The sequence below is a fragment of the Thunnus albacares genome, chromosome 13 (genome assembly GCF_914725855.1).
Source record: "Thunnus albacares chromosome 13, fThuAlb1.1, whole genome shotgun sequence".
Taxonomy (NCBI): Eukaryota; Metazoa; Chordata; class Actinopteri; order Scombriformes; family Scombridae; genus Thunnus; species Thunnus albacares.
In genome coordinates, this window is record NC_058118.1 from 32,570,260 (window position 1) to 32,583,825 (window position 13,566).

Sequence of the window (13,566 nt, forward strand, 5' to 3'; positions counted from 1 at the left end):
AACTAAACTCAGATTAAACTAAACTCAGATTAAACTAAACTCAAACTAAACTAAACTCAGATTAAACTAAACTCAAACTAAACTAAACTCAGATTAAACTAAACTCAAACTAAACTAAACTCAGATTAAACTAAACTCAGACTGAACTAAACTCAGATTAAACTAAACTCAGACTGAACTAAACTCAAACTAAACTAAACTCAGACTGAACTAAACTCAAACTAAACTAAACTCAGACTAAACTAAACTCAAACTAAACTAAACTCAGACTAAACTAAACTCAAACTAAACTAAACTCAGACTGAACTAAACTCAAACTAAACTAAACTCAGACTGAACTAAACTCAAACTAAACTAAACTCAGACTAAACTAAACTCAAACTAAACTAAACTCAGACTGAACTAAACTCAGCTTAAACTAAACTCAGACTAAACTAAACTCAGATTAAACTAAACTCAGACTAAACTCAAACTCAAACTAAACTAAACTCAGACTAAACTAAACTCAAACTAAACTAAACTCAGACTGAACTAAACTCAGATTAAACTAAACTCAGACTAAACTAAACTCAGATTAAACTACACTCAGACTAAACTCAGATTAAACTAAACTCAAACTAAACTCAGATTAAACTAAACTCAGATTAAACTACACTCAGACTAAACTCAGATTAAACTAAACTCAAACTAAACTAAACTCAGATTAAACTACACTCAGACTAAACTCAGATTAAACTAAACTCAAACTAAACTCAGATTAAACTACACTCAGACTAAACTCAGATTAAACTAAACTCAGACTAAACTCAGATTAAACTAAACTCAGATTAAACTAAACTGAGATTAAACTAAACTCAGACTGAACTAAACTCAGATTAAACTAAACTCAGATTAAACTAAACTCAGATTAAACTAAACTCAGACTAAACTCAGACTAAACTAAACTCAGACTGAACTAAACTCAGATTAAACTAAACTCAAACTAAACTAAACTCAGACTAAACTCAAACTCAAACTAAACTAAACTCAGACTAAACTAAACTCAGATTAAACTAAACTCAAACTAAACTAAACTCAGATTAAACTAAACTCAGACTAAACTCAAACTCAAACTAAACTAAACTCAGACTGAACTAAACTCAAACTAAACTAAACTCAGACTGAACTAAACTCAGACTAAACTAAACTCAGATTAAACTACACTCAGACTAAACTCAGATTAAATTTAACTCAAACTAAACTCAGATTAAACTAAACTCAGATTAAACTACACTCAGACTAAACTCAGATTAAACTAAACTCAAACTAAACTAAACTCAGATTAAACTACACTCAGACTAAACTCAGATTAAACTAAACTCAAACTAAACTCAGATTAAACTACACTCAGACTAAACTCAGATTAAACTAAATTTAAGCTAAACTCAGATTAAACTCAGATTAAATTAAACTCAGACTAAACTCATATTAAACTAAACTCAGATTAAACTAAACTCAGACTAAACTCAGACTAAACTAAACTCAGACTGAACTAAACTCAGATTAAACTAAACTCAGACTAAACTAAACTCAGACTGAACTAAACTCAGATTAAACTAAACTCAGATTAAACTAAATTTAGACTGAACTAAACTCAGATTAAACTAAACTCAGACTAAACTAAACTCAGATTAAACTAAACTCAGACTGAACTAAACTCAGTTGAAACTAAACTCAGACTAAACTAAACTCAGACTAAACTAAACTCAGATTAAACTAAACTCAGACTGAACTAAACTCAGATCAAACTAAACTCAGACTGAACTAAACTCAGATTAAACTAAACTCAGACTGAACTAAACTCAGATTAAACTAAACTCAGACTGAACTAAACTCAGATTAAACTAAACTCAGATTAAACTAAACTAAGACTGAAAATAACTAAGACTGAACTAAACTCAGATTAAACTAAACTCAGACTGAAATAAACTCAGATTAAACTAAACTCAGATTAAACTAAACTCAGATTAAACTAACCTCAGATTGAACTAAACTCAGAATGAACTAAACTAAGACTGAAATAAACTCAGATTAAACTAAACTCAGATTAAACTAAACTCAGATTAAACTAAACTCAGACTGAACTAAACTCAGACTGAACTAAACTCAGATTAAACTAAACTCAGACTGAACTAAACTCAGATTAAACTAAACTCAGATTAAACTAAACTCAGATTAAACTAAACTCAGATTGAAATAAACACTAAACTAAACTACAAGAAAGTAAAGTAAATTAAATTAAACTTAAATTAAACTAAACTAAACTAAATTAAACTAAACTAAACTGAATCTAAGCTTAACTACACTAAACTGAATTTAAACTAAACTAAACTCCACCCACCTGAGTTCCCAACATGCCAAGCAGTTTGATGACCTCGGCCTGTCCCCCGGCGGCCTCCCTCTGGACCTGGACCAGCTGAGTCAGCAGATCCAGGACCTCCTTCCTCCACAGTGCCTCCTGCTGCTGATCCACATTCTGAGTGGCGGTGACGTCTGATTGGGCAGCAGGTGGGTTGTCGTCACCTGCAGTGAAGACGGCTGAAGTGAAAACTTCAAATCTTTGACAGGATTGGTCAACTTCCTCTGATTGTCAGAGTAAAGGTCAGTTATGTTATATTACAGACGCTACAGACGCTGTAGATGCTACAGATGCTACAGATGCTACAGACGCTACAGATGCTACAGACGCTGTAGACGCTACAGATGCTACAGATGCTACAGACGCTACAGATGCTACAGATGCTACAGATGCTACAGACGCTACAGATGCTACAGACGCTGTAGACTCTACAGATGCTACAGATGCTACAGATGCTACAGACGCTACAGATGCTACAGACGCTGTAGACTCTACAGATGCTACAGACACTACAGATGCTACAGATGCTACAGACGCTGTAGACGCTACAGATGGCACAGATGCTACAGACGCTACAGATGCTACAGACGCTGTAGACTCTACAGATGCTACAGATGCTACAGATGCTACAGACGCTACAGATGCTACAGACGCTGTAGACTCTACAGATGCTACAGACACTACAGATGCTACAAACGCTGTAGACTCTACAGATGCTATAGATGCTACAGATGCTACAGACGCTACAGATGCTACAGACGCTGTAGACTCTACAGATGCTACAGATGCTACAGATGCTACAGACGCTACAGACGCTGTAGACTCTACAGATGCTACAGATGCTACAGACGCTACAGATGCTACAGACGCTGTAGACTCTACAGATGCTACAGATGCTACAGACGCTACAGATGCTACAGACGCTGTAGACTCTACAGATGCTACAGACACTACAGATGCTACAGATGCTACAGACGCTGTAGACGCTACAGATGGCACAGATGCTACAGACGCTGTAGACTCTACAGATGCTACAGATGCTACAGACGCTACAGATGCTACAGACGCTACAGATGCTACAGACGCTGTAGACTCTACAGATGCTACAGATGCTACAGATGCTACAGACGTTACAGATGCTACAGACGCTGTAGACTCTACAGATGCTACAGACACTACAGATGCTACAGATGCTACAGACGCTGTAGACGCTACAGATGGCACAGATGCTACAGACGCTACAGATGCTACAGACGCTGTAGACTCTACAGATGCTACAGACACTACAGATGCTACAAACGCTGTAGACTCTACAGATGCTACAGACACTACAGATGCTGTTGACTCTATAGATGCTACAGACACTACAGACGCTGTAGACTCTATAGATGCTACAGACACTACAGATGCTACAAACGCTGTAGACTCTACAGATGCTACAGATGCTACAGATGCTACAGACGCTACAGATGCTACAGACGCTGTAGACTCTACAGATGCTACAGATGCTACAGATGCTACAGACACTACAGATGCTACAGATGCTACAGACGCTGTAGACTCTACAGATGCTACAGATGCTACAGATGCTACAGACGCTACAGATGCTACGGACGCTGTAGACTCTACAGATGCTACAGACACTACAGATGCTACAGATGCTACAGACGCTGTAGACGCTACAGATGGCACAGATGCTACAGACGCTACAGACACTACAGACGCTGTAGACTCTACAGATGCTACAGACACTACAGACGCTGTTGACTCTATAGATGCTTCAGACACTACAGACGCTGTAGACTCTATAGATGCTACAGACACTACAGATGCTACAGATGCTACAAACGCTACAAACGCTGTAGACTCTACAGATGCTACAGATGCTACAGACACTACAGACGCTGTAGACTCTATAGATGCTACAGACACTACAGACGCTGTAGACTCTATAGATGCTACAGACACTACAGATGCTACAGATGCTACAGATGCTACAGACGCTGTAGACGCTACAGATGCTACAGACACTACAGACGCTGTAGACTCTACAGATGCTACAGACACTACAGATGCTACAGATGCTACAGATGCTACAGACGCTGTAGACGCTACAGATGCTACAGACACTACAGACGCTGTAGACTCTATAGATGCTACAGACACTACAGATGCTACAGATGCTACAGACGCTGTAGACGCTACAGATGCTACAGACACTACAGACGCTGTAGACTCTATAGATGCTACAGACACTACAGATGCTACAGATGCTACAGATGCTACAGACGCTGTAGACACTACAGACGCTACAGATGCTACTACAGATGCTACAGACACTACAGATGCTATAGACGCTACAGATGCTATAGACGCTACAGATGCTACAGACGCTACAGACGCTACAGATGCTACAGACGCTACAGACGCTACACATGCTACAGACGCTACAGACATTATAGATGCTACTACAGATGCTACAGACGCTACAGATGCTACTACAGATGCTACTACAGATGCTACAGACGCTACAGACGCTACACATGCTACAGACGCTACAGACATTATAGATGCTACTACAGATGCTACAGACGCTACAGATGCTACTACAGATGCTACAGACACTACAGATGCTATAGACGCTACAGATGCTATAGACGCTACAGATGCTACAGACGCTACAGACGCTACAGATGCTACAGACGCTACACATGCTACAGACGCTACAGACATTATAGATGCTACTACAGATGCTACAGACACTACAGATGCTATAGACACTACAGATGCTACAGATGCTACAGACGCTACAGATGCTATAGACGCTACAGACGCTACAGACGCTACAGATGCTACAGACGCTACAGATGATATAGACGCTACAGATGCTATAGACGCTACAGATGCTACAGACACTACAGATGCTATAGACGCTACAGATGCTATAGACGCTACAGATGCTACAGACGCTACAGATGCTACAGATGCTACAGACGCTACAGACGCTACACATGCTACAGACGCTACAGACATTATAGATGCTACTACAGATGCTACAGACGCTACAGATGCTACTACAGATGCTACAGACACTACAGATGCTATAGACACTACAGATGCTACAGACGCTACAGATGCTATAGACGCTACAGACGCTACAGACGCTACAGATGCTACAGACGCTGCAGACACTATAGATGCTACTACAGATGCTACAGACGCTACAGATGATATAGACGCTGCAGACACTATAGATGCTACTACAGATGCTACAGACACTACAGATGCTATAGACGCTACAGATGCTATAGACGCTACAGATGTTACAGACACTACAGACGCTACATATGCTACAGACGCTACAGACATTATAGATGCTACTACAGATGCTACAGACGCTACAGACGCTACAGACGCTACAGATGCTACAGACGCTACAGACGCTACAGATGCTACAGACGCTGCAGACACTATAGATGCTACTACAGATGCTACAGACGCTACAGACGCTACAGATGTTACAGATGCTACAGACGCTGCAGACACTATAGATGCTACTACAGATGCTACAGACGCTACAGATGCTACAGATGCTACAGACATTATAGATGCTACTACAGATGCTACAGACGCTGCAGACACTATAGATGCTACTACAGACGCTACAGACGCTACAGACATCATAGATGCTACTACAGACGCTACAGACGCTACAGACATTATAGATGCTACCATCATGTATTTATTACAGGCTGCGATCTGGATAGGACAAACTGCTTCCTGTTAATGATTAGTTAATATTTCTTTCACTTCCTTCACTTGAACGGATGCTGACATCACCACCTGGTGGTCGGAGTTGGTAGTTTGAGTTTTTAATTAAGCTCATTAGTTGTAAAGTTGTGTTTTATCAGACTGAGGGACAGGTTGTATTATTCCATCATAGGAGGACTGTCATTACTTTCTTTAATAGTCTATTGATTGTTTGATCAGTGAATAACATATTGATTATTATTCACTGAGGTGAACTTATTCTGATGACTTGTCTAAGCAGTAGTCACAAACACAAAGAGTTGAGTTTACTATCATGGAAAACTGGAAAACACAATAATTAACATAAATTCAAGAAATCTCCACAATATTTCACTAAATTACAGCAACTTTTTCCACATGAAACGTCCAAATCAGCAGCAGAAAAGATTCATCATCATTCATCATCAAAGCAGAGTCATTGATTCTAGAGTACCGCCACATGTAGTGGGGGTCCAACAGTAACCTGTAGCCCCCCCGGGGCTCCACAGGAGGTTAAACAGAATCCAGACAGCATTGACTTTGTAAAAAAATGTATTTTACAAAATAAAGAAGAAGCATAACTGATGATCACAGTGAGACAAAAAGACAAGCAAGTTGTTTGACAACTTGTACAACATGTTAGCAGACGCAATCTGTCAACATCAACTGTATCTTATGTTCAATCAAAGCTGGGATCAGACTCATAACCAGGATACCAACAGTAGTTCATTATTTAAATACACTCAGTGTCTGTAAAGACACCAACAGATTATTGTTGTTGAAGCTTCATGTGACAGTTTGAGGATTCACGTCATCGAGTTTCACAATCAGAACGTTTCTGTTCTGGGAAAAACAAGAAGTGAAACTGTGTGTGTGTGCGTGTGTGTTTAACTTCCATCAGCAGTTTGGCAGCAGAGTCTCCGGCTGCTGGACACAACTAAGACCAAAGTTCAGACTGTTCAACAGAATCAGGAATTAACCAAACAACATTCCTGTGCCTCACCGGCAAGCTACAGATCGTACACTCCAGTCCATAACATCACCAGTAACCGTCACAAGCTAACAACATGCTAGCTAACAGCAACCAGCTATTAATACATGAAGTTAGCAAACAATCATCCTCATCTACATCACCTCATATAACATCTGTATAACACCAGCAGCTCATATGCTAAGCTAACTAGCATGCTAAGATAAATAGCAGTTTGGTAGTTGTGAAGGTGTTCTGACAGATAAACTGGTGGATGTAATATTTTCTGATGGTGTGTCATTGAGCAGTTTGTAGTTTTTATATCAACATTCTTATAACTTCTCCTGTCAGTCATCTTGTTTCTGATCTGACAGCCGTAACGTCTCTAACAAGCTTAAACAAAGAGTGTAAAAGCATCCGGGACGACTGAAGACTGAAGACATCTGGAGTCACATTTGACCAGATGTTGAAAAGTTGTAAATATATTCGTCTCATGAGGACAGGTTCACTTCCACCTTCGGAGAGTAAATCTGACATTAGAAAGCAAATAAAAACACACGACTGAAACATTCAGCTAACAGTCCCTCCTGAGGCATGCTGGGAAACATCATGATTGTGTAACTCCAGAATTTCTTTCTGTCAGTGAGTCATTATGTCACATCCGCAGCTTCACATCAGCAGTCTTTAAAAAGACAGATTAATTCAATTATAGAAGCATCCTGGTGGACTGAAGCTTTAAAGTATCAATAAGAAATGTTATTTATAAAGCAGATCAGAACCGACCCGTTACCGCGATCATCCAACATGTTCTCCTGACGAGAACCTCAGTATGTCCACTAGTTTCTATCAGAAACAAGCAGTGAACATCATTCACATCCAGCAGTTACAACAAGTAGAAACATTATTGTCACATCGGTAATGTCAGTCATTACTTGTGGGGTTCATCAGGGTTCTGTTCTTGGTCCTTTACAGTTTCAGTCTGGTTTAACCCTCCTGTGATGTTGACCCGGGAGGACGACAGGTGTCATTACATGCTGTCATCAAAAAACAGTATCCTGATTAAGATTATTTTAACTATAGTTGAGATTATGGGATTATTATGGCAGACTGGTGTGTGTTAAAGTTTAGTCAGGATACTGTTGTTTGTGATGAGAGCACATAATGGTTAAAACGACTTGACATGATGTTTTTATCTATTTTTATCAGCAGAATAATCTGTAAAAACAACTCTTTTAAAGTACTTGTGGCTAACATGTTAGCAAACATGATCATTCATGTGGAGTCGTGTTTCTGTCCAATATTCTCTCTCTTTTAGCTGTTTTTGCTCTCTACCAGCTCTCTTTAGCTGCTAAATGCTCCACTATGTTCACCAGCTAGTCTGCAGATAACTGTGAGCAGCTTTTACTCTGAAAACGACGCTATGAGACGCTGAGAGTCGACCAGAATGAGCTGAAACTCGTTATAAAGCTCAGAGAGGAGCTGCAGAGAGAATAACCAGCTGACTGTGGAGGATAGAAATGTGTTATAAGTGCAGGTCGCTGATTTATGAAGTTGTTTTTGTAGATTAATTTGTTGTTTATTCTTTAAAATGTCGATCACAGTAGTTCACAGTAACGCAGGACATTATTTAATGTATTTATGATTTAATGATGTTTTATTCCCTCTTATCTGTTATTGTATTTTCATCTGTTGTGTAGTTTTTGTTGCATTTTCAGTACTTTTCTTTTCGTTTGCGTTAGTCTCAAACTGTTGGTTCTTCCTTGTGAGTTTTCAGTTTTCAAGACACTTTGAAACCGACATGAAAACACGCAGATACGACGTTTTCACACCAACAGCTCGGGGGGGGGGGGGGGTTTCTCAGAAAATCCTGCAGTTAGGAGGTTTCGGGGGGTCGATGTGATGAAACCTCGGCATGTCAGGAAACACATTGTCTACCAGAGACCACACACACACACACACACACACTAACACACACTAACACACATACACACAGGAGGGTCTCTCTCCCACTTCCTCGTCTTACTTCTTCTTTGTTGAGTCTGCGGGAGTGGTGGAGGAACTGGTTACCACGGCAACGTGTTTACATCCACTCCACACCTCTCCGGTAGTAGCGTTTGTAATAGTATTACGTGTAGTAGTAGTCGTAGTACTGATGTGTAGTGGTCGTAGTACTGACAGTTTTTAACTGGAGCCATGGATCAAACACCCAGAACCATGACGCCGTCGACCAAACTGTCCTGCTTTCACTCATGTGCTCATTTAGAAAGCTTTAATATCAATAACTCACGTCATCACAGCTGGAACCCAATTAACACACAATTAACACACAATTAACACACAATTAACACACAATCCTCCAGGTGGAAACAGTGAGAGTGGAGGATGGAGAGATAACAGGAGGCTGAATAATATATATTATATATAAACATTAGTTAGTAGGTAATAAGTCCTAATTAGATGCTTATTAACATTAGTGTGTCAATGAGATTATATAAGTGTTAATAACAATAACATTTATAAGAAACCTGTTAATAGTTTATAGGCGGCTTTTAGTAAAAGCCTTATGAGTTTATTATCATTATTTATAATAGTGTTACAAACACATTTACAGCCTTCAGCTAACTTACCTATGATGTCACTGCTAAACCTTTACTTTATTAAGATTAATGCATACTTTATTATGCATTTATTAACAGTCAATTAACAGTTAATTATGCTTTTATTAACAGTTAATTATGCTTTTATTAACAGTTAATTATGCTTTATTTACAGTTAATTATGCTTTATTAACAGTTAATTATGCTTTATTAACAGTTAATTATGCTGTTATTAACAGTTAATTATGCTTTTATTAACAGTTAATTATGCTTTTATTTACAGTTAATTATGCTTCATTTACAGTTAATTATGCTTTATTAACAGTTAATTATGCTTTATTTACAGTTAATTATGCTTTATTAACAGTTAATTATGCTTTATTTACAGTTAATTATGCTTTATTTACAGTTAATTATGCTTTATTTACAGTTAATTATACTTTATTTACAGTTAATTATGCTTTATTTACAGTTAATTATGCTTTATTTACAGTTAATTATGCTTTATTTACACTTAATTATGCTTTATTTACAGTTAATTATGCTTTATTTACAGTTAATTATACTTTATTTACAGTTAATTATGCTTTATTTACAGTTAATTATGCTTTATTAACAGTTAATTATGATTTATTAACAGTTAATTATACTTTATTTACAGTTAATTATACTTTATTTACAGTTAATTATGCTTTATTTACAGTTAATTATGCTTTATTAACAGTTAATTATGCTGTTATTAACAGTTAATTATGCTTTTATTAACAGTTAATTATGCTTTTATTTACAGTTAATTATGCTTTATTTACAGTTAATTATGCTTTATTAACAGTTAATTATGCTTTATCAACAGTTAATTATGCTTTATTTACAATTAATTATACTTTATTTACAGTTAATTATGCTTTATTTACAATTAATTATGCTTTATTTACACTTAATTATACTTTATTTACAGTTAATTATACTTTATTTACAGTTAATTATGCTTTATTTACAGTTAATTATACTTTATTTACAGTTAATTATGCTTTATTTACACTTAATTATGCTTTATTTACAGTTAATTATACTTTATTTACAGTTAATTATACTTTATTTACAGTTAATTATGCTTTATTTACAGTTAACTATACTTTCTTTACATTTAATTATGCTTTATTTACAGTTAATTATACTTTATTTACAGTTAATTATGCTTTATTTACAGTTAATTATACTTTATTAACAGTTAATTATGCTTTATTTACAGTTAATTATACTTTATTTACAGTTAATTATGCTTTATTTACAGTTAATTATACTTTATTTACAGTTAATTATGCTTTATTTACAGTTAATTATACTTTATTTACAGTTAATTATACTTTATTTACAGTTAATTATGCTTTATTAACAGTTAATTATGCTTTATTTACAGTTAATTATGCTTTATTTACAGTTAATTATACTTTATTAGTAATAGTAGTACTGATGTGTAGTAGTCGTAGTACTGATGTGTAGTAGTCGTAGTACTGATGTGTAGTAGTCGTAGTACTGATCACTGTTAATGATCAGTATTAAACATTATAAACAAGTTATTAACCAAATAAAAGTGATTACTTGTTAATAAACGTTAATAGCTGTTTATAAATAGTTAATAGCTGTTTATAAATAGTTAATAGCTGTTTATAAATAGTTAATAGCTGTTTATAAATAGTTAATAGCTGTTTATAAACAGTTAATAGCTGTTTATAAACAGTTAATAGCTGTTTATAAATAGTTAATAGCTGTTTATAAACATTAATAACTGTTTATAAATAGTTAATAGCTGTTTATAAACATTAATAGCTGTTTATAAATAGTTAATAGCTGTTTATAAACATTAATAACTGTTTATAAATAGTTAATAGCTGTTTATAAACAGTTAATAGCTGTTTATAAATAGTTAATAGCTGTTTATAAATAGTTAATAGCTGTTTATAAACATTAATAGCTGTTTATAAACAGTTAATAGCTGTTTATAAACATTAATAGCTGTTTATAAACAGTTAATAGCTGTTTATAAACATTAATAGCTGTTTATAAATAGTTAATAACTGTTTATTAATAGTTAATAGCTGTTTATAAACATTAATAACTGTTTATAAATAGTTAATAGCTGTTTATAAATAGTTAATAACTGTTTATAAATAGTTAATAGCTGTTTATAAACATTAATAACTGTTTATAAATAGTTAATAGCTGTTTATAAACATTAATAGCTGTTTATAAATAGTTAATAGCTGTTTATAAACATTAATAGCTGTTTATAAATAGTTAATAGCTGTTTATAAACATTAATAACTGTTTATAAATAGTTAATAGCTGTTTATAAACATTAATAACTGTTTATAAATAGTTAATAGCTGTTTATAAACATTAATAACTGTTTATAAATAGTTAATAGCTGTTTATAAACATTAATAGCTGTTTATAAATAGTTAATAGCTGTTTATAAATAGTTAATAGCTGTTTATAAATAGTTAATAGCTGTTTATAAACATTAATAACTGTTTATAAATAGTTAATAGCTGTTTATAAACATTAATAGCTGTTTATAAATAGTTAATAGCTGTTTATAAACATTAATAGCTGTTTATAAATAGTTAATAGCTGTTTATAAACATTAATAGCTGTTTATAAATAGTTAATAGCTGTTTATAAACATTAATAACTGTTTATAAATAGTTAATAGCTGTTTATAAACATTAATAACTGTTTATAAATAGTTAATAGCTGTTTATAAACATTAATAGCTGTTTATAAATAGTTAATAGCTGTTTATAAATAGTTAATAACTGTTTATAAATAGTTAATAGCTGTTTATAAACATTAATAACTGTTTATAAATAGTTAATAGCTGTTTATAAATAGTTAATAACTGTTTATAAATAGTTAATAGCTGTTTATAAATAGTTAATAACTGTTTATTAATAGTTAATAGCTGTTTATAAACATTAATAACTGTTTATAAATAGTTAATAGCTGTTTATAAATAGTTAATAGCTGTTTATAAATAGTTAATAACTGTTTATTAATAGTTAATAGCTGTTTATAAATAGTTAATAACTGTTTATTAATAGTTAATAGCTGTTTATAAACATTAATAACTGTTTATAAATAGTTAATAGCTGTTTATAAATAGTTAATAGCTGTTTATAAATAGTTAATAACTGTTTATTAATAGTTAATAGCTGTTTATAAACATTAATAACTGTTTATAAATAGTTAATAGCTGTTTATAAATAGTTAATAACTGTTTATAAATAGTTAATAGCTGTTTATAAACATTAATAACTGTTTATAAATAGTTAATAGCTGTTTATAAACATTAATAGCTGTTTATAAATAGTTAATAGCTGTTTATAAACATTAATAGCTGTTTATAAATAGTTAATAGCTGTTTATAAACATTAATAGCTGTTTATAAATAGTTAATAGCTGTTTATAAACATTAATAACTGTTTATAAATAGTTAATAGCTGTTTATAAACATTAATAACTGTTTATAAATAGTTAATAGCTGTTTATAAACATTAATAGCTGTTTATAAATAGTTAATAGCTGTTTATAAATATTAATAACTGTTTATAAATAGTTAACAGCTGTTTATGAATAGTTAATAGCTGTTTATAAACATTAATAGCTGTTTATAAATAGTTAATAGCTGTTTATAAACATTAATAGCTGTTTATAAATAGTTAATAGCTGTTTATAAATAGTTAATAGCTGTTTATAAACATTAATAGCTGTTTATAAATAGTTAATAGCTGTTTATAAACAAGCAAACA